The following is a 23,395-nucleotide window of genomic DNA, read 5'->3' on the forward strand; positions in this document are numbered from 1 at the left end:
GAACTACAACAGAAAAAAAGATATCCAGATACTGATTACTGCAAACTGTTGGAAAGGAGCAAAACAAGCACATGCTGTCTGGGGAAGCACTAGTCTGCCTTTTTCTCTCAGGCTAAAATTAAAGTTAATTCTTACTGAAGGCGGGTGGGGGATGGGGGGTGTTTGTGAGTAGATAATCATATCACCAAACCTCTCCAAATATTTCACTTCAAGCATCTGCAGAGCAGTGTCATGTTATATGGAGGTCATCCAGGCAGAAGGCTCTCCAGAATATCTTAGAAGGCAGTTATGCTTTTTGAAAATGTGTTAACCTTGATGGTGTCAAATGTAAAAAAGCAAGCAAACAAACAAATAAACAAACAAGAACGCAGAAAATATTAAATCAAAATGATGAAAAGATAACCAGAAAAGATTTCCATGTGTGGGAACTCACAGGATTTATAATGTTCCTTCAAGGACTGCTGCTACTAGCTAAGGGGTCAAGTGCCGGTCTGTCTGGAATCTCACTTCTAGACCAGTCCCACTTCAAGGTTACCCTATTGAAGATGCATTTACAGCTAGCTGAAGAGTCTATTCACAACTGTTTACTTTGGGAATTACTGATTTCCAGACTGGACAGAGAATTTAGGAACCCACAGCCAGGACTACTGAAGGTCCAAATTAGGACCTTCAGCATTCTTTAACTGTGTCAAAACTAGCCCCCTTTAAGCACATCTGTCTTCATCCAGACCTCATCCAAAAGCAGTTCAACTCCTTCAGGCTGGGTGAGGTAGAAGCAGCTGTACATGCTGGCCGCAGGTGCAAGCAACCACTTCCAGCCCTGGAGGGACAGAGCTTCTCTGAGCTATTACAAGGACTTAAGAGCAGATTTTCTCCTCCTGATGTGATCCCTTTGGCTGTTTCTGATGCCTTCCTTGCCAGAGGAACTGAACTACTGACTATTAGCAAACATTTTGCATCTCTATGGTCACTTTTGAGTCCTTGGGGGTTCATGACACTTGGTTAAGTGACACATTGTGGAAGAGCAATTGTATCAACTTCTCGGATAATTAACTAATTTTAACACCTACCACATTCTAGCGGAGACAATTTATACATGCTTTGGAATAAGTGTCTTTCTGGGGAATGTGGTCAGTCATATAGTCACAGCTTGCTTTCTAATGCCTGTACGAAAAGGTGCACACACATTCTAAACCTTCTACTGACTTATTCTCCAGTATATCCCAAAAGACTTGCTGGAGCATTTCTTGGATGCAAAAGTTGTGTGGAACTTTTTTCCAAATATATAGTAAATACTTTTTCCACATCTTATCTTATGCTTGTTTCGGTACTGCTAAAAATTAATGGGATTCTGGGCAATTGTCAGCATGAGCCATTCTACTTTGAACCTGATTTTCAAACACCTTGAGTCTCCCATGACTTTATTCAAAGTCATGAAGTTGGAGTAGTCTTGGAAGTAGATCCCTGAATGACTGGCAGGAGGTCAGAGACACGAGTAACTGGAGATGCACTTATAAAGGTTCTCATCAATAGAGGTTTCTGATATCTCAAAATATTCTGATATGGAACACAATCCCATATTTCTGAAATTTGTGGTGAAATGAGCAACAAAGTTTGCCCCAGTTTATGGGAAAGGCTGCGGGACCACAAGAGGGAAAAAGGGGACCTGGGAAAACTCGGATTTAGAGCAGCCTGCATGAAGCCATCCTCTCCAGTATTGCTGGAGTCCTGAGGTCATTTTTTCTTTGGCAACCTGGGAGCTGGGAAAGCAGGGACAGCAAACACAAAGAGCTTCTTAAAAGCTTTTCCTATATTACTGAAGGTTTCATGTACAGTAAGAGTATAACTTTCAACTTTAACAAACGGTCATATTATATTTCATTGAAATCTTCCTACCAGATCTAAAACTAATTGTTGCAATGCAGATTTGTTGTAGAAGGCTGAAAGCTGTTCTGTAGTTCGCTCACCATATTTTTAACTCCCTCTTACCCAATCTCTTATTCAATTCCTAGAAATATTCATATCTGTAGCCAACACATTAGCTGGTAGGACTCCTTTTTAATCTCAGAAGTAATTCACAGAGACAAGTCTGAGGAGGGGGAAAAAAGCAATTATAGTCTATTAAACTTGTAATGAAATCATGTCTAGGTACAGAAATATATGTATATAATAGAAACAGCATTTTCTTCTTCTAACAATATACTAAATGATTCAGGCTACTTGCACAGCAATGTCAGCAACATTGGCTGCAACACATAACCTTGCCAAAGCCATACCAGAGAGGAACTCACTCCATGTGCTTTCAGTTGCTGGGCTCAGACCAGGTGTAACAATACACACTTGGTCTCACACAAACATCCCACCTGTGAAAGGTGCCAAGATATTTCCATGGTCATGAGGGTCAAACAGTACCAGGAATGGATTGTGAAATGATTAGTTATACAACACACTTTTCACTCTCCAAAGGGAGAAAACTCTGATATTGGTATTTGTAAAAGAGGAAGAAGTATTGCAGGCTTGTAGTTTGAACAATGGAAGAGAACCTCACTTCTCTGCAGTTCTTTGTTTCTAATCTTCCGTATTAAATGCTTTGAATTTTTTTCCCCAGAAATGAATACCTATTCACTTAAAACCCTTAGAACTCCTTAAAATTCTGTACTGAGGATCTCTTGTTGGTACCAATCTGCCTTGTGTAGCGTGTCTGAGCTCAGGTATCCCATCTCTTAACTACTCAACTTGCCAAATCCTTATTATTATTATTATTTATTCAATTAATATTTCAGAATTTTACCCTAAATACAAAGATTTAAATGAAGGAATGGAGGAGACACTTAAAATTTATTTACGTTCAAATACATTGTTTTGAGGAGGAATGAACCTGAGATTTCTGTTTTCTTGGGTAAATGTTGTTATATGAGGTTCTCTACCTGGAACTGATCCACTTTCTCTGGGGTACTACATCAGTCCATAAGATGGGGCAGACTGTTAGCCTTCAGGATGGGACATCACCAGGGAGGTGTGACACCTGGCTTCCTAATCCAGAAAGTATTTCCTTACCTACACAAAATGAAGACTGCCGGAATACACCTCTAGTCTGGCTTGATACTGAGCCATACTAGAATGAACTGAGAGTTTGGATCTACTCAGGTAAAAGAATAGAATCATAGAATCATTTATATTGGAAAAGACCTTGAAGATCATCAAGTCCAACCATTAATCCAGCACTGCCAAGTCCACCACTAGACCACCACCCATCCAAACTATGAGTAGCCAGTTTCTCCAGGAAAATGATGTGGGAAATGGTGTCAAAGGCTTTACTAAAGTCAAGGTAAACAACATGCAGAGCCTTCCTCTCATCCATTTAAGCATGTTATCTTGTCACAGAAGAAGATCAGCTTTGTCAAGCAGGATCTGCCTTTCATAAACCCATGCTGGCTTGGACCTGATTCTCTGGTTGTTCTGGGGGAAGTCTTTAGCAGCACGACCAGTCTTTAAAAGCAAGACCAGTCAGTGTGACCTTGGTGCTGGGAAAGGTTATGGAGTACATGATCTGGAGTGCCATCACAATTGTGAGACTTCTCCCAGCTGCTTATAGAATATTTCATCTACCTCTTCATCCTGGTTAGGTGGTCTAGAACACACTCCCACCATGACATCTGCTTGTTGGCCTTGTCCCCAATTCTTACCCATAAAACTCAACCTTACTGTCACCATCATTAAGCTCCAGTAGTTTGGTCTGTATCTACACTATTTTAAATAGCTGTTGCAACAACTGAACTGATAAAGTAAGTAAATTCTTGTTCAGAATCTCTATGAGTCTGCACTTCAACCCTCTTCAAAAATTGTTTTGCAAGTTCCTACATAAATTGACTAATAGATTTAAAATTACAAAAACTGCATCTTCTCTGCAAAATTTTATTCAAACTAACAAGATCCATAGAGACATGAGTAATTTGCGTTGACCTTATGGTTATTAAGTAATAATTTTTTTAAATACTTTTTTTTAAAACAAGTATTGTATGAAATACAATTTTTCAGCAGCAGCAACATCTTCGTAATGACATTCTTCATTTTTTCCTGTTGGTATCTTGCTTATAAAGCCTAAGTGTTGGTATCTTGTCTTTAAAGCTTAGGCATCCCTAAGCACTTACACGGAAAAGACTCAAAAATATATATGCAAAAAGCTAGCTCATTATGAAAAAAAGAGGAAAATCCATAAGAACAGGAAAGCATACAATAGGATATCACATAAACTGTAGTTGAAAAGACTTTATTTAAGTCACTTATAGAAAATTGTATTTTCCAAAGCAATACTTGTTTTTCTATTTCTTCCTTCACAAAGAAAAACTTGCTTTCTGAAAACAAAAAAGCACCAATCAAAATGAAAAACCACCCACAACTGTTATTCTGAAAAAAATCTTCATCCTTTAGGCATTGCCCTAAAGACAATATATATATTGTTTATAGTTGAAGATCAGTATTGAAATGACTGAATTTCCAAGATTATATTTTAAAAATGTCAGCTTTAGAAAAAGGCAAAGGACCTTAGAAGACTAGCTCACATCATTGGAAAGAGCTGCAGCTGTTACTAAAAGCTTCTTTCTGTTTGCCTTTAACTGTGAGGACATTTAGCCATAAGCCATATTTAAAAAGTTTGCCAAGTAGTTATTTTCCTTTCAGATCAGGTGAAAAAAATCTTTTTCAGCAAAGTCATTTAGATGAGTTTACATATTTGTTCAATATGTGACTTTTTTTGTGAAAGGCTTCTATCCTCACTGCTTGTATTAACTGCTGAATTTTGGGTTTTTGCAGGATTGTTTTTTTGGGGTGATTGTTTTTTGGGGTTTGTTTTGTTTTCTTTTGTTTTGTTTTTTTGTTTTGGGGGGGTTTTTTGTTGTTGTTTTGTGGATTTTTTTTTCATTTTCTCTCCTGGTAAGTGCTGGCATAAGTGACTGGTAGACAGAGCTTGGCTGGCAGATGTTTTTTACATAACTCCATTGCCCAGCGTAAGAAACATATATTTTTACTATGAGATCATGGGCATTCTGTGTACCTTTCATAACTATTAAAGTTACTTGGGCAATGCTATAAAACATCTTTTTGCCTTTACTTTTTCCACAGGGCAGCTTCTTATTTTTATATCTCTTTTCAATGGAAGGATCAGTATATTCGAAGCTGGACCTACCTAAAGGATGTCTGGCTTTTGAGTGCAAGTCTGCAAATGCTAATTTGTTGTCAAGGGGAGTAAGTGTGCCAGACTGATTGCAGTGTTTCAGAACTGACATTCTTTTAACTCTCATTACTTATTTTGTCATTTAAATCTCATTTGCTGGGTTGAAAAACAAGTAGCTATGTGCCCCCTAATAAACACTTCTAAATTCTTCTGTCTTCTCTTTCCAAGTTAATCTGTATTTTTCCTCTTAGATATATGCTTGAACTTCTTGTTCTGGGTATCTTAAAAGGTACGGATTAGCAGGCTGCAGGGGTTTCTTTCATAGTATCATAGAATAATTTTAGAGATACTCTTATCTAACTCCCAGTTTCAAGGAGTCAAGTTACACTTTCCCTAAAGCTCTCAGAGAACTTTCCTTTTTCTCCCCACACCCTTTCCCCTTGTAGCCTTTCTATTTCATTTTAAAACCTCTTTGGATATTTTTCTGGTGTATATATATGCATATACCATGCCCAACATCAAGAATGTTAATCAATGATCTTAAGGTGATTGTTTTATTACTAAAACTTTGCTGCCTCCACATTTTCCCCTTTCTTTTCCCCTAGTTTTGTTCTTTGGATTGTTTCTGTAGGAACCAGATTTTCAGAGGCTAATTGGCAAATTCTGGGGAAGACTGGACAAAAATAAATGGCAACGTGTGAAAACTAAACTTCGAAGTACGTATAAAAGAGTTTTGCATTTTTCTACCTAGAGTACCTTAGCCCACATATAAAACAGAGCAATTCTCAGCCCATTCCACCCTACAGTCATTCAAAGCAAGCTCTGCTTCAACAGTGTAATACATGTCTTCGGAAAAATATTTTCTGGAGTGTTTCCTTTAACACAATGCAGTCCTTAGGATACATTAAGGAACTCTCCATGTTGCAGTTTGTATTGCTGGAGGTGTTATGAGTTAGTAGTCCAGCAATTGTCTGTGAATGATTGGTGTAGTAAGGCCTTAGCAATGTTTATAGAATATGTGCCAGCTACATAAAAATTGTCTTTTGTTCTATTTAGGCAGTCACATACAAAGTTGAGTAAACTGAGTGTGGTAACAGTATTTGTAAATCACACAATCATAAAGGAGCAACTCAAATGATAAAAAAAGAAGGTGGAATGGAATGTGGTTAGTCTGGAGTTAGATAGAAGGCTAGAAAATCTTCAGCAAACTACTGGATATCAGGACAAATCTCCACTGCAATCTTCTATTCCTCTTGCAGCATACTGTGCATTCACAGTGTCATAAAACTGGGGTTATATGAGACCAGTCAATCTCTGTCATTTTCTCTTCATTTTAGGAGTTTAGAAAAATCAATTTTCTCATAAGATTCTTCAAAGTGCACCTTGTTAAAAGAAATGGAAAAAAAGTCTTCACAAAATACTGTAGTCTTAGTGAATATTGTCTCATTTAACTGTGGAGAAGAGTCGGGCAAAGCTTTCAGTGCAAAACTCCAAATCATATAAAACATCTGGTTTTTAATTCTTTTAAAATGCAAAACTCAGACCAAGTTCTTCGAAAGTTTTGCTGAACTTCACAAGCATTTTTGTATTATGAAACACAGTACTGAGAAAAGCTGTCCTGATTTGTGGTTTGAATGGATACCATGCAAAATATCTGGATTTTTCACAAGATTAGGTGAAACTTGGTGATTTTGACAGAAGGTTTTATTTGAATTTTGGGTTTTGACATCAGCAAAGACAGAAAATGCAGTGTTTACCTGGATTGTATGGATTACAACCCAAACCCATGGTGAGTAGAAAAACAATATTTTGAATCCCAGTAATAGAGGATGAGCAAAATATTTGTTATCCACAGATTTTATGAGACAATAACATAAACTAAAGTATATTAACTATGAGTGCTTTTATATTTGCGGCTGGTTTAGAGCACTGTTTATGAAAATTAAATAAAAATACCAAAGTTCGTTGTCCTGATATCAGATGTATATTTGTGAATGTAAATGTTTATTAACTCTGCCTAAATGAATAATAAGAACTCATTTCAAATTTTCTGGTTCTGCCTTTTTCACAATTTGTCCTAGGAAAAACCCACTGGGAAGAAAGAGGAGAAAAAGAAAAAACAGGAAGAACAGCACCCAGTAGTAAAACATTCTGAGCTAGTGTTTTTGCCAAGTTCTCATCTGCAGCTTAGGTATTTAAAAATCCCTACAGAAATTATTACCTACAGATCTGTAAAAGTTAGGTTTTAAAAAGTCTAAAGTACTCCCCAGCTCATGCTCTGGTCAAATAATTATATCCACAATTATTTATGTATAAGTTGAATTAACTTATGTATGTGAATTATTGATTTACCTTAAACTTCATGTACAGTGTCTATTTCTTATTATACAGGTGATGTTTGTATTTACTTATGTTACTCAACATTCAAATACCAGCCCAGGGAACTGCTTTAAATACAAATCTCATAATTTCCCAGAGCCATTTCCAAGCTCCAAGGTCAAGGCTGACTACAATAAAACAGGTCACATAAGGACTCTGCTGTCACCAGAGTGCCACCAGCTGAGATCTTACCTATGTTTTTGTTTTTCCACAATGCCTGTTTTTAATCAGTGTATTTGCCAGTCATATCACAGCATTTTTATACTAATTTCAACAGCATTTATACAAGTAAATTTTTAATTTCTTTTTTTTTCATCTGTTCAAGAAAAAGTTTGCCATATTTAATGGAACAAGAATAATAGCATTGTCTTTCAGAATAAATATTCTGCCAGGAGGACACAGAAACAATACTTGTTTGACAGCAACTATTTCCCTCTACTTTTACCACATCCTAACCCACACAAAACTACCTCAATCTGGTTATCAGAAAATGTCTAATGTGAATATTGCTCTCAGATTTGGCACAAATTTATTTTCCCTGTAGTATGATATTCTCTGCCTTCATGCTGCTGAAATATTCTTATTAAAAATAGAAAAAAAGTCTGATCTTGACTTGATCTGCTTTTTGTCAACAGAGTGGATCTCACAAGCGAAGTGGAGATTGGTGGCTGTCTTGGCCACAACAACTACGAAGCAATCAAATTTAAAATCTCTGTTAACAGGAGGAAAAGTGCCAGCAAAACCTCAACTCTGGACATGAGGAGAGCAGACTTCAGGCTACTTAGAGAACTACTGAGTAAAGTCCCCTGGGAAGATGTTCTTGCAGGTGCTGGGATCAATCAGTGCTGGTCACTTTTCAAACATCACCTCCCAAGGGCACAGGAGCAGGCAATTCCCAAATGTCAGAAGTTGAGTAGGTGAGACAGAAGGCCTGCTTGGCTAAGCAGGGATTTTCTCAAAAAAAAATGAAGGTGTATGCCCAGCAGAATCGAGGTCAGGGTGACATGGGAAGAATTCAGAGATGTTGCTTGTCACTGTAGGGAGAAAATTCATGCATCCAAAGCTCAACTGGAGTTGAAGTTGGTCAGAAATGTGAGGGGCAATAAAAGGAGTTTTTCCAAATATATTAATGGCAAAAGACAGCTTAGAAATAACATCGGCCCATTAAAGGATGAGGATAGTCACCTCACAAACAGGGACAGAAACAAGGCATGAGGCATTTAACACTTTCTTTGCCTCTGCCTTCAACACAGATGATGAACCAAGGGGGTCTCAGTGCCCTGAGCTGAAGGACCATGACTGTGAGACTCCCAGTCAACCCTGATATTGTGTGGGATCTGCTGCTCCAGTTGGACCCCTACAAATCCATGGGCCTGATGGGATTCATCCCAGAATCCTAAAAGAGCTAGCTGATGTCATCTCAAAGCCTCTCTCAATGATTTTTAAGAGGTATTGGGAATCTGGAGAGGTCCCAGCTAACTGGAAGCTGGGAAATGTTGTCACAATTTTCAAGAAAACCAAGAAGGAGGACCCTAGAAAGAGTCCTGCCAGTCTCATTTCAACGTCAGGTAAAATCACGGAAAAGATTATTCTGGGAGGTATTGAAAAACACCCGGAGGACAATGCAGTTCTCCAGTTCTCCAGTTCGGTCACAGCCAGCACGGCTCCATGGGAGGAAACCTGATTCCCTTCCACAACAGTGTAACCCACCTAGTTGATCTAGGAAAACAGTAGATGTAATCTTTTTTTACTTCAGCAAAGCTTTTGTTACTGTCCCTTACAGTATCCTTCTGGAAAAAATGTTCAGCACACAGCTGGATTACCATGTTATACGGTGGGTGAGCAACTGGCTCATAGATCAGGCACAAAGAGTCACAGTGAATGGAGTAACATCAGGGTGGTGACTGGTCACCAGTGGGGTTCTGGAGGGCTCCATCTTAGGCCCAGTTCTCTTCAATATCTTCATTAACAACCTAGAAGGTCAAAGGAATGCTAAGTAAATTTGCTGACAACACTAAAGTGGGAGGAGCTGTTGACTCCCTCGATGGTAGAGAGGCCCTGAAGAGAGACCTCGACAAATTAGAGAATTGGACAATCACCAACCATAGGAAGTTTAACAAGGACGAGTGCTGGATTCTGCACCTGGAACGGGGCAATCTTGATTATGTGTACAGATTGGGGAATGAGAGGCTGGAGAGCAGCACAGCAGAAAGGGTTCTGGTCAATGGCAAGTTGAATACGAATCAGCAGTGCCCTGGTAGTCAGGAGGGCCAGCCTTTTCCTGAGGATTATCAGGCAAAACATCACCAGCTAGTCAAAGGAAGTGATTTTCCAGCTCTGCTCTGCACTGGTGTGGCCTCACCTTGAATATTGTGTGCAGTTTTGGACCCCACAATGTAAAAAAGACATTAAGCTATTAGAGAGCATCCAAAGGAGAGCCATCAGGATGATGAAGGTTCTGGAGGGGAAGCTATATGAGGAGTGGCTGAGGTCACTTGTTCTGTTCAACTGGAGAAGAGGAGACTGAGGGGAGACCTCATTGCAGTCTACAACTTTCTCATGAGGGGAAGTGGAGGGTCAGGTACCGATCTCTACACCCTTGTGATCAGTGACAGGACTCAAGTAAACAGCATGAAGCTGAGTCAGGGGAAATTTAGGTTGGATATCAGGGAAAAGTTTTTCACCCAGAGGGTGGTTGAGGCTCCCCAGGGAAGTGGTCACAGCAGAAAGCCTGAGTTCAAGCAGTATTTAGACAACACTTTCAAGCACGTGGTGTGATTGTTGGGGTGTCCTGCACAGGGCTGGGGGTTGAACTTGGTGATCCCTAACCCTAACCCTACCCCTAACCCCTTCCAATTCAGCATATCTTATGATTCTATGACCTTCCTCTGTCTATCCTCTCTCACCTTTTGTCATCCCAGCACAAAGCAACAACAGATACACCTTCCCATAAGTGCAGGGGACAGATTTCAGAATTCCAAATTTTAAAAAACATAATGCAAGAGGTTCCAAACAAATGCTGATCATTTTTCTGATCTCCCTGGTGAAAGATAGTGTTCAGAATGCATTATTTGGTCTGAAACTTCAATAAGTAAAAAGGAAAGCTGAGAGAAAAAGCTCAAAATCTGCCTCTTTGAGGAAATCTAATATTTTTATGTTTAATTTCACCCTCAATAAATTAAAAAAAAAAGGTTAAATATTTAAACTCACTGTTTTAGCAGTTCACAAAACATGTCCCAAGTAAAATTAATAATTTTGACATTGCAATTTTGTTTGGATGTGAACACAGCTTTGCCTGAAATGCACAGGTACCTTAAAGGGAAATGTTTGGTTTAATGAACAAAACAAAACACTATCCCACTGTGGTCACAAAACCTTTATAATCAAACCTCCACTTTTCTTTTCCTTTTTCTTTTTTTCTTTTAATTTTCTTTTTTTAAATTTTATTTTTGTTTTCACTAAAAAGCATTCTGAGAGGAAAAATCCTTGCATTTAGCAACAGGGATCTACTGCCACATGTAGCTCCCAATTGCCAGAATCCCCAGTAGAAAATCATTAGTTTTCTTTAACCTATATATCATTTTGCTGGTAATTCTAGGATTTTATTCTATGATTCTATAAAGAAATGCAAAAGAATGACTGTGGAAAAATTTTATGTTGACAGTGAGGTATATTCGTTCATTGTTGTTATTGTTATTAAAGAAGACAGTCTTGGAGACATAAAAAGTTGTAAGACAGCTCAGAAGTGATAGAAAGAGATGGAAAAAAATCTGAATAATTAGAAGGAAATAAAGAACCAAAGAAAAAAGCAGTGTTATGCAAGAATCCAATTCTAGAACCAAAGTTAGGGCTTAGACTGAGTGAGCTATTTTGAATATCTTGTGCAAACTCACTCTTTCTCTCGGTGATGGAAGAACCAGTGATGTCTGTTTAAATTATCAGGCATTGCTTTCAAACACAGATCTGTTTGGTCACATAGAGTCTAGCAGAATTGTGAAAAACATTACTGTAGGATGCTGTGAAGTCTATCTATGGTTTAATCATTTCAGTATCAGATATCTCAAACTGATGGAAGCTAGACTATTAGATGGAATGGTCAGGATAAAATTTCTGTGATAGGATATCACTAAACCTTTGATGGATCAAGGCTAAAGAGCCATCCTATTTTTGCTATTTTTCCCATTAAAATCCACTAGAGACCAATGATACAGACATGGTACCACATACAAACTATCTATCTGATAGTACAAATTCAGCCTATATTTCTGTTAGTGATTAAAATTGCACTTACTTCAGGAGTAGTAGTAGACCTAAACCAATTTCATTGCCAAGCATTCCAGAAAACCTGGATGTAAGTGCAATACAAAATGATTCTTGGTAACCCAAGAGCAACTTGTAGCAGTGACTGCAGATCCTCACTTCATTTCTTAAGTGAGCACCAGGTTTTCAAGATGTATATCCTAGGCTGAGCTTAAGCTGTGGTGAAGTCTGAATTTCATCTTTGATGACACTTCTGGCAGAAAGAGTAACACCACAACCTGTAATTTTGCTGACGTGCTTGTTTTGATTATATTGTCATTGTTGTTTTCTTTTTCTATTTAATTGTAACAGTAACTTTGACATGTATTAGAACTGTTCAAATATTTTCTTTGATCTTGTATTTCAGTCTTCCACTTTGTTTGGCTTATTGTGACAAAAGTTGCTCTAAGAAATGACAATTGTTTGTTCAATTCTTATCTCACACTTAGTTTTATGTGTTCTTTGACAACAACAAAACCTTTGCGAGCTTGTTATTTCCCACATTTCTGTCAGGTCTTTTTGAACCAGAGGGGAAAAAAAACCTCACAATAATGTGTCAGGTTTATAGGATGATCTTGAAGTGGAAAGATAATCAAGATTGGCTTATTTGTTTGAGATTTGTTTGGTTAGGTTTGGTTATTTTACACAAAGCATCTTCTTTTGCAATGAACAGGAGTTTTGAAAATGAAGTAAAAAAAAAAATCAAACAAATCACCTCGAACTTAGGCATTTTATTCTCTGTCCAAGTCTTTCAGTTCAGTACCATTGGCAGCTTCAGAACTGCTGCCTAATTGCTAAACCTTTTAGATGCCTATATTCTTGTAGATAATTGCATGCAGGTTACATAGATATTGGGAACAGAAAAGTGTTTTGGAATTGGTGGGAACCTGTATTTGGTTCATGTCCCAAGACACTACAAAACAAAATTACCAGTCTCTGAAAACACTGAAGTTAGTAAACAAGACCCAAAGCTCAGTGTGTGCTCCCTACTAATATGGCAGACACAAGTTCAAACCTGTCCTTCAAGCAGGGAATTAGACCTCACTCTTCATACCATAGGCCATGTGACATTCAGTATAATCATCCCTTTCCTTTGGCGTTGAATTCCAGAGGAAGATTCAGAGCTCAGGATTCAGAGAGAAGACCTGGGTCCCTATCTAGCTCCGCTGTGTCACTCCTTGTTAGGTGGGTAAAACTCATCCTTTTTCTCTGCATTTCACCTCAGTGTACCTCAGAAGTTTACTGGTGAGGAGTACTTTCTGAGGATTCCCCTGTGAGATAAAATGTAAGGGGAGCTTAATAGCCAACTCCAGTTCTGCATTGCTCAGGCTGGACACCAAAAGTTGGAAGCTTTTGTGTGGAGATGTCTTTGCTGGACTTTCTCATCTATTATCATTTTCTTCCATTTTATAATGCCAAGTAATTTCCACAAACCATTCTTGAACAGAAGAAAGTAATACAATAACAGGTTATTCTGCCACAATGTATTGTTGTAGAGAATTCTCTTCTCACACAACATGGCTAAATGTATGTCTAGATTCAGAAAAAGTGAATTTTAAATATTCAGTTTATTAGGAAAGTTGCAAAAGTTTAAACTAGTTGCATCTGTAAGATCCATTTAAACTTCTGTCCATTTACCTTCCACTTAATGAGATAACCTTTGCTAGTATCACTTTCAATTGCATTGCTAAGGTTCAAAGGTAAATCAAGATGACTTAAGAAAAGACTGAGGAGCTTTATGTACAAGTATGTAGAAAATTTTTGTTAGTTAGCTGTCATCTTATGCGATGAAACTAGTTCAATCATCCACATTCCTATCAAAACCAGTGAGGTTTTGGAAGGATGGACAATTATACAATTTTGTCATCAATCTACAAATTTTTGAAGACAAAGTCCAAAGAACTTCAGTATTATTGAAAAAGTTATTAGTATTCCAGACTTTCCAGGCTCTGGGAACAGGAAATCTCCTGCAAAAATTTAAACTTACCAACAATGGGATTCAAGTAAAGAATGTTTTGCATGTTTTTCAGCTGTCATATATTCTGCTTAAATTAATTCAGTTCTCAGTAATATTATAAAATATACCATAAAAGCCTTTCCTTGATTAGTTTGTTTCCTTTAGAAAATCTAGATGCTACTTAAAATTTAGGGAAAAAATTCTTTTGTAAAGAAGACTTAACTCTATAATCATAGCATAATGCAGTAGTCAAGTATGAAGATTTATAGGTATGTTGCCAGCCTCTTGGAATTCATGGAAATCTTTTTCTTTGTCTCAGTGAATTCTGCTTAAGGAAACCAATCTATACATGCCAGGTACAGGAACATCTACGGAATGCTTAGCAAGAACAGTAATAGCACTGAAACCTGGAAGTTCGTCCTGAACACTGAGAGTATTTGGAAATACAAACCAGAACAGAGAATGAATTAGAAAATTGCATGGCCCAGTCCAGAAAGTCAATGGTACCAGCTATGAACATAAGTTTATTACCACTGCTGACAGCAGCTGGAAGGGAACCCAGCTTAATATAGTGAGAAAATGGCAGCAAATCATACACACTTTGATTTTAACACTCATTTTAACATCATTTTTATCTGATAATAAGGTCAATACTGTTGAAGGATTTTAATGTAATGACCACTGTGGAGTACTGACTACTTTGTGTACCCTCTCAGGACAATAAATCAGAAAGGAAACTTCTTGCACTAAGGAATCTGACTAATGGTAAATGGGAAAGTCAGAAGATTTACTTGTATCTGATATACATTTGAAGAGAAGTGAAATGCTGTACTGCCCAGATTTGCAGTGATTAAATGATATCTTCCCAAGTTTACCCTACAACACTGACAGTTAAGCAACAGTCTTAGAGAGTGAACTGCATCTAAAAATTAATGCCCAGCCAAAAAGATTTCTTTGGAGTCAGCACTTCTCAAGTCTAATCAAAAAGGAATCTTGTCTTGTAGCAGTATTGATATTGACTATTAGTAACCATTTTTATTTGTTAAATAGTCACCAAAATTGTTCAATTTTCACTAAATTTCACCAGCAAAGCAACCTTTAGTTTCAAAAATAATTGCAAGAAATCCAGGTTAAACAACTACAACCTCTTCCACTGACTTTTGAGGAAGTATCCAATCAAAATATTCATTAAGATTTCCTCACAATAATCCAAGATAGTCAGACACTGATGCCCTCTATGTTTCTTAGAGAAACAAAGAAACAAAATGAACAACCTCCACCCTTATTATTTGTGCTTGAAGAAATTAACTGTGTCTTTGGTCAAACCAGTATTATATACAAACATACTTCTTTTTCTCACTTCTGAGAAATTGCTGTTAAAATAATGGAAATAATCTGAGTTCTTTTCCAGTTTGAAATGACGATTTGTTCCAAAAGGAAGCTAATTATGATTTAAAAAAAAAAAGTTTGAAATACAAATTAGAAGTCATTTGTAAAACTAAAAGTAAACATTCAGTTACCTGGAAACAAAAATTTGCTGGAGAATGAGAAAAGGTCAAACACTTTAGATGATTTCCTGAGCTGAAAAATCACTGTCCTTCTAGTTTTATACCTTTAATTTTAATATAAGTTAACTTGCCTCTGTACTTTTGCATCTTTCCCATGTCTGGTTTTGCTATTTTCTTTTACATTTTGCCTGAACAGGCCAATTTGCCAATTGTTAGTCTGAAGCATTGGCTGCAGATGGGGCTCAGAAGCTTGAAGAAACTTAACAAGTTAGGGGAGTCCTTTGTCTTGTGACCAAGCATTCAGGACTGATATTTTGAGCATTTGCACAATCGTGTTGTGGCTACATGGGAATGCCATTATTTTTATCTGCAAGTATTTCCTGCTGAGGTGAGATGGCATTTTATCCCATGTTAGGTCCTTAGGAGCTGTACTAACCTTCTTCCAGCTGGAAATCATTCATTCCAGAAGCCCCTTAATTTGGGATATCAGAGGGTATGATGCCCATTCAGGAACTGATTAATTAATTTTTACATATTATGCTCATTCTTTTTTTCTAAAAGCATTTAACATGCACCTGCTGAAAACTGCCTCATACTACAACACTACATGCTGATAAGGCATCACTAGTAAAGAACAAGAAAAACTTTGTTAATGGGAAGAAAAAGGATAAAGATTTCACAAAAGACTGTAAATTTAAACAATTTTCTAATGACAGTTTTGACTGTTGGATCTTTCTAATATTGTTTTGGGTTTCATAGTTTTGACATAATGAGGGGGATTTCTTTGGCCAAATAGACTCACACCCACATCTGAATCAGTTGTCTGGCCTTCTTTTTTCATCAGTGAAGGAGAAAAGGTCTTCCATAGCAAAGTCATTTAAAGTGGGTGAGATGGATTGTGGCCATTTTTTGCTATCGACTACACAAGATGCCTGAGGATGCTTGATGGCTGTTGATGTCAAAAGCTGGTTTGGATCCCAGGTACCCCGAGAGACCATAGGCCTCCATACTACAGTAGTGGTTTCTTTGTTTAAGGGCCTTCTGATTATTGGGATGAATTCAGGCTGTATCTTATAGCATTTTGGAATCTGCAACAGACATGTGGTTGTCATGTGAGATCTTGGTTTCACTTGACAGTATCCATCCAGCTGGACTGCTCTTACATAAGAAGGTTTTCAGTGTAGTAATATTTGTGTTAAGGGCTTCTAAAAACTAGTTTTAAGCAAAGTTTATCTTAGTAAGGATTTTTCTCTTTTAAAAACAAAACTGCCAAGTGATTAATTTCTTCAACTGCTTAATTGAGAAAAAATATGGCAGTAGCTTAATTTTTTCCTAGCATTAGAGAAGTGTTTTAGATATCACTTCATTATCACTACGTGAATTTCCAGTTAACCCTTTGCATACTATCTAATGATGTGTATTCTTAAGGTCATCTCTGTTGATTGTCATCTCTTTTTTGTCCTCAGTTATTTTTGGTACGATTTCTTCTTCCTTGTCTTTGGCACTGCATATTTTTTTGGGGCTTACAAGTTGGTCATTTTTATTCTAAGTGCTTTTCTTAATCCTTCCAAAGTATTTCAACAACAGCCAGATGGAACAGCCCTGTTTCATTCTGATCATGGGATGAAACAACTGGCACTCTAAAGTTTTAGAGGTAGTTCTGATAATTAAAAGTCTTCAAGAAAACTGTAAAATATAGCAGCAAATCCTGACCATGGCTACACAGTAAGCATGGGGCATCTGTATTTCTTGTATTCGGTATGCCTGTATTTCCTATAACTCCAGACCCACAACTCCGAACATCTGAGGCATGTAGTCTTCCCATGGACCTCCTCCCCTCCAGAACTAGTTAGGTTAGCAGCAGACTAGTTTACTTAGTTGCTTCATGCAGTCTCCTATGCTTCCAGCCATCATATTTAAATCAGTGGGAACATCTGCAGAGAAAAGAACAAATTAAGGAATTATTTAATTTAGATTTTAGTGTAGAGCCCTAGTATGCAATCCTAAGTATCTTGTATTTATTTTTCACTTCCTATTCACATACATTTTTGCACGTGGAAATAGCTCTAAGAGACTGATAAATGAAAAAGCACAAATAGATCCTTCTTCCATCTTGACCTCTAAAACAGTTGCTCTATTTAGCAGAACTTTTAAAAACAGAATTCTCGTATAACCAACAGTTTTATCTTACATTATCATCTACCAGAATGAGACAAATGTAGACAAAACAATGTGCTTCAGTAAGAGAGTGCAACATAAGTAGATTAATGAAAGGTCGGTTATACAACCTTTTAAGTTTTGAGATATGCAAAAAGGCATGGTACTTTCTGTTGTTGATAAACAATAAAATATTAAATATTGAAAAAATACCATTAACTCTGTTTTTTATTTTGCAATATTTGTAAAAATACTTATTTAAAACATGGGAACTAGTTTAGTTTTTTAGCACTTCTCTTTAATGGTTTGAATTGCAATGAGTTTAAGTTGCAAATCTACAGTATCTAGATACCCTGCTAGTCAATACAACATTATCAGTGTGAGCTTCAGTCATATAAGTTATGACTAACTAATTCCAATTTTAATAAAAGGGTCAGGTTTCAATTATAAGCATAAATAATACCCCTCACGGGATTAGAGAGTCATCTGTTATGCTCCTAAACACCTGGAACAGCCCCTAATAGCAGTCACATCAAGATCTTTCTATTCTCTCTGATCAAGTGTTCATTAAACAAATTCATATCCTTCTGCAATAATAGCAAACTCTTTGCATATTTTATTGTGGTCATTGTTACTGATTTTAAAGCTCACTTGTTGCATTTGTCTATGGGAAATAAATGAAAAGTAAGTGCAATTTAATACCTCACCTTTTTATTAAGGTTTTGAAAAATTACTTGAATATCATGGTCACATGGAAGTGCCCTTTAACTCCAGCCCAGAGTCCCCACATGCACCTTACAAGCTGAAGCTAGTCTGTAAAGAGGGAAGTTCAGCCTGGTCCACTGTGGTAGCACAGCACAGGCCACATACACAGGCTTGGGAACCTGGAAGTGAGGGGAGTTGCTGAGAAGTGATTGTGACTCCACAGGAAACATATTACTGAAAGTTTCCTCAGAACTCACAAATTCTGCTTTTGTTAGTGGCTTCCTATGATGTTTGTTAAATTCTGCAGATCACCTTTGGAGGAAATTATATCTCCCACTGACTATATAAGAAGAGTGGGCAAGTGGTATGATTTGTTTCACTTTATGCCAAGACAGAAAATTTTTTTTGCAAAACCTTACCTGGAGGTGCCTATGTTGCCTTTCAGTATCTCACACTAAGCCCCTGAAACTCATTCAGGTTGACAAACAGCTCATATTGTTGTCAGGAAGCTATTGGTTAGGTTATAAAATCTCCAATCTTTAAGAATATACAAAATCCTTTACATTTATCTGTAGGAATTACTATGGAAAGAATAGATGTGCTGTTTTACCTTTTTTTTTTTTTGGTAAAAAGAAGTTCAAAGTAAACCTTAGGAGACATGCAACAGGCCTAAGACTGATCTTCATTTTCCCCAGCAGACCTGGCATTCTTATCCTGCCGTTCCAGGCTGATTTAGGAAACATCACTCCACCTTTGAAACAGAAGCTCCTGCTCAGGGAATGTTCTTGAATAAATTTTTCAATGTTGACTGTACTTTCTGTGCTTCCTATGCTAAAATGAATGTCCTCATACATATTCTAGAGAGGGTTTTTTATTGAGTTAGCAGGTCTCTGTGAAAATTTCTTTTTATATATGACTAATGTCACTTCCTAACATGTGTCTGAATTTTCTGATATAATATAATCCTTGTAAACCCAAAATCCAGGGGAGCTGGCATAGGAAATTGTATCTGTAGGAGCATATTTCTCTTATTTTGTACAAGCCAAAAGTCAAAGATACATTGTTAGTTGCTCAAGTTAAGAAAAAAAAAAGGCCTTGAATTCTGAAATATCTCTTATTTTGAATTTTGTTTGAAGAATATGGCATTGTTTTGATCTCACAAATGAATCTGCCCATCCTAAACTCTGCCCTTTCCAAAAGAAAATCCTTACAGCATTTCTGTTTTACTATAGTAAAAGAGAGTTATAGAAAATTACATTGGGAAAGAAAAGCTTGGAGAGGCAAGATGTTTCTCTGACTCAAACAGGATCCACTATCCCTTGTCAGTGCTTGCAAAAGTATATCAAAACATCTCTGAAAAAACTTTGGTGACATGAACTTGCCCAGCTCCCCAGACCACACAAGCCAGAGCTAATCAAACTCTTACATAGCTAGAAAGTTTCCATAATATTCAAGTTGAATTTTCCTACTACAATTTAATATCTTCCCATCCTGTCCAACAGAGATCTGAAGAACAGATCCCATTCTCTGTATTTATAAACTTGAAGACTGCCATTTTTTCTTTCTTTCATCATATTTCTTAGACTATCCAGCTACTTTTAAGCCATGTTCACAGGTGATTATTTCTGTGTCTTTATTTCTAGACTTCTCAAGACCGCAATAGACATTTGACTGGAATGGGATGAAGATCCTGCAAGAAGAAGGCAGGAAAAAGTGATAGGTTGGTTTTTCTCTTGTGAGTGAACCCAGGATACAATCCAGGAGTTCAGGCCTTGGCTGGAGGGCACAGCATGGGAATCCCAGGTCATTCACAGGGAATAGGATTTAGTTAAGATGAGTTAGGACAAGGAGTAAGCTCTTCACACTGGTTTCTAGGGGGTGTTCTTTAGTCATTCTAAGTCCTCATCTTTCTAAATGTGTGGTGAATAAAACAAGACAATATTCTGTCCTCTGGCCTCTCAAAAATTGAAATGAACAGTAAGATGATTTCATCTTTTGTGCAATTGAAACTTCTCTTTATATATCTCTTGGTTTTTTTCATATATCCCAGGATGATGGTTGTCTCTTTTTTTAAGAGTGTGATGTGGCTAACTTTTGTTCAGCTTGTCATCTTCTATAAGTAATATTCTCTCTTTCACAGGTCTGCTGTAACTTTCTACACTTTTTTCTCCAAACGTGGATATGTTCTTTCATCCTTGCAGTATTTAATCCTTAATATTTTTCAGATTATTTCTCCAACTGGTGAAAATCATTGTGAATTCTCTGTCCTGCATCAGTCTAGCAATTCCTTCCAATTTCACTTCATCACTAGACCATATTAGTTGTAAACATAATGAATATCCTCTTCAGCCAAGGATATCCTGGGCTGCATTAGGAAGAACATTACCATGTGGTTTATCCTTCCTCTCTACTAAGCCCTAGTGAGATCACCTGTGAAGTGCTGGATCCAGTTCTATGAAACCTAGTACAAGAAAAATATGGACTTACTGGAGCAAGTCCAGCACAGGGCCAAAAAAATGATGACTAAAACATCTTCGATATGAGAAGGGACTTATAGCTCGGACTGTTCAGCCTGGAGAAGGAAAGGCTCCCTTGCTGAGGTCACTTTGTTCAGAACGCCTTCACGACATCACTGCCAATCCTGGTCACCAACCTATTTGCTTTCCCAGACCATGACATCTGGTCCTCCTGTGCTGCCAAAGATACCCATTGATGCTGCTCTGCCTTGAGGGATACTACAGTCAGATGGGATTGGTTTTCTCTGGATTGTGGGGCCAGACTGTTGATGTCTTGTCTCTCGTTACAAACTAAAATGTGCAGTCAGAGCTGACCAGCCCCACCATGACAGACAGGTCAACTTATCCTGCAGCTCCCTGGCTCCTGAGGGAAGTAGCTGAGCAGACAGAGACTAACTGTATGCTTGTTGTAACTTGCCCATGGTCCCACATCTCTGTGAATTCTATCCACTCCAAACAAGTTAGGGCTGATTCAGTAGCCTTGCAAAGTGATGGAACCCAAACTTGCCTTTTATTTTTATTTAACTCCTTCATATTTACATTTAATTATTGGTTTCATTAGCTCTAATCAAAGAATGCCTGGTACATTATATACCGATACATTTGTGTATATATATTTAATTTCTTTTTTTTATCTTTATGTTCGGATATATATTAATATATAAATAAATATAAAGTGCAAAAATAAATAAAATGTATTTATGCATGTTTGTACACTCCTATCTATAAATAGAGAAAAATATATATAAAGGTATATGTTTTTATGTAATAGCACTTCCATACCCGAAGGAAACAAGTAGACAGTCAGGGGGTGTTTTGTGATCACATGGCTATGACAAGTTCAAAAAATGGTAAACCTGCCATATGAAAACCTTTGAGGTTATGACATTTTTAATGATGGTGACTTTGGTGTATCTGGTAGGTAGGGGCTTTTTGTTCTCCTGTATTTCAGGGTAAAGTGGAAGAGGCCACTAGTCCTGCCAGCCAGACAAAGGGCTGCCTGCCAAAACATGGAAAAGCCATTTTACCACACGTGATAGAAGGAGGTGAAGTAAAGAGACTTCATGACCAGAGGAGGAGTGGGACTTCCAGGGCAAGTAGGACATGGTACAGCCAGCAGTGGTGGAACTTCCCTAAAAGGCAAGGGACACCCAGCACTCCTAATGTTGCATCAAAAATGTCCTTACCCTCCTTCCCAGGAGGGTGGAAGAGGATTTCCAAGGGGAACAGTAGCCACTCTGCTGTCTGAGCAAGGAGGACAATGAAATATTCAGCTGCTGTTTGAGAGGGTCAGTAGAACATGACTGCACTCACTATGTCAGATCCACAAAGATTCACTACATGCACACTGAGCAGGAAGTGTTGTAGAAGAAAAGCAAGTCACAGCCACTCAAATTTGGAGAGGAAAAAGAAATCATTAAAATGAGGCCAGTAGGTTAAAGAGTAAAATGTGTAGGGTTTGCTTTTCTAATTGGTTCATCAATAAAATTTATATATTGAGTAGTATCTTTAAAACAAGGCATTTTATAACTTTCCATTCCATAGTGAGCTGATACGACACTATAAAATTATACAAGCTGAGTTTAGAATGTCTGCTTTCTCTAAGTACCTTATTAATTGTAATGCATATGCTGCATCCTGATGATTACTGACTGTTGAAGTAAATCAATCCCAAGTAAAAGAAGCAAAGTTTGCAATAGATAAAATTGGTACTCAGCAAGGACTCTGCACATTTCATGCCTAGATTTACTTGAGAGTTGCTAAGTTCTCTAAATCTTTTGTAATAGAAACCTATATAAATTCACAAATTCTGTGTTTGTGTTCATATTTGCATTTTATTTCATTTTGTTATATCATAGGATCATTTTTAGGACTCCTTTTGGGGATGTCCCAAAAGATTATTAACCCCAGGGCTGAGTACTTTAGATAGCATAGGTAATCAACATACAAGTACTAAAACCACCTACCTTTAGGCATTAAACTTCTAGTGAATAAATTCCAGTTAATCAATTGGGTTTAATATCATCACATTATCTATAAATATTAATAAAAGAACAGTACCAACAAGATATTTTAATCTAGGGTTTTTTGATAGTGTTTTTAAACACATGCTTGACATTACACCAAATTAGGAACTTGGTAGAACTTGGCTGGATGTACAGTGCAAGACTGGATTTTATCTTACATGAAACAAGTCAATTGGAGTTGATCCACAGAGCTATAAAGAACCATGTAAAATAGATATAATAAAGCTAAAGAAATGCCAGGTCTTCATAATGAGACTACTCCATAAACAAGATAGATCTAAAATGAATTTTTTATGGACAACTGATTGTTGTCAATCAGTTAATGTCAAAACCAAAGTTCACTTGAATTAGGTACTAAGAGTGTAAATCATCAGTGACTATTCCAAAACTTCTTTGGGGTGCTATAGTCTTTCAAGACAAGAAAATTCAATACAGCCAGATACATAACAGTGCATGACAGGGTATCTTTCTTGAGGTCTATATAGTTTTACTGTCTTTTCCTTTCCAGAAAACCTTATCAACAGGAGCAGCTCAACTTGCAAGCCTCCTTGAGAAGAGAGAAAGGATTAAACATATCTTCCTCTGCAATATCTTGTCCGTATCAAGACTGACCTGTTTGTTGATCTTGTTTACTCGCTGACTGTGATAAGTTTGTTCTGCAGATTTTCACTAGT

Source organism: Neopelma chrysocephalum, unplaced genomic scaffold (assembly GCF_003984885.1).
Source record: "Neopelma chrysocephalum unplaced genomic scaffold, ASM398488v2 Primary Assembly neopelma1_23b, whole genome shotgun sequence".
NCBI classification, from domain to species: domain Eukaryota; kingdom Metazoa; phylum Chordata; class Aves; order Passeriformes; family Pipridae; genus Neopelma; species Neopelma chrysocephalum.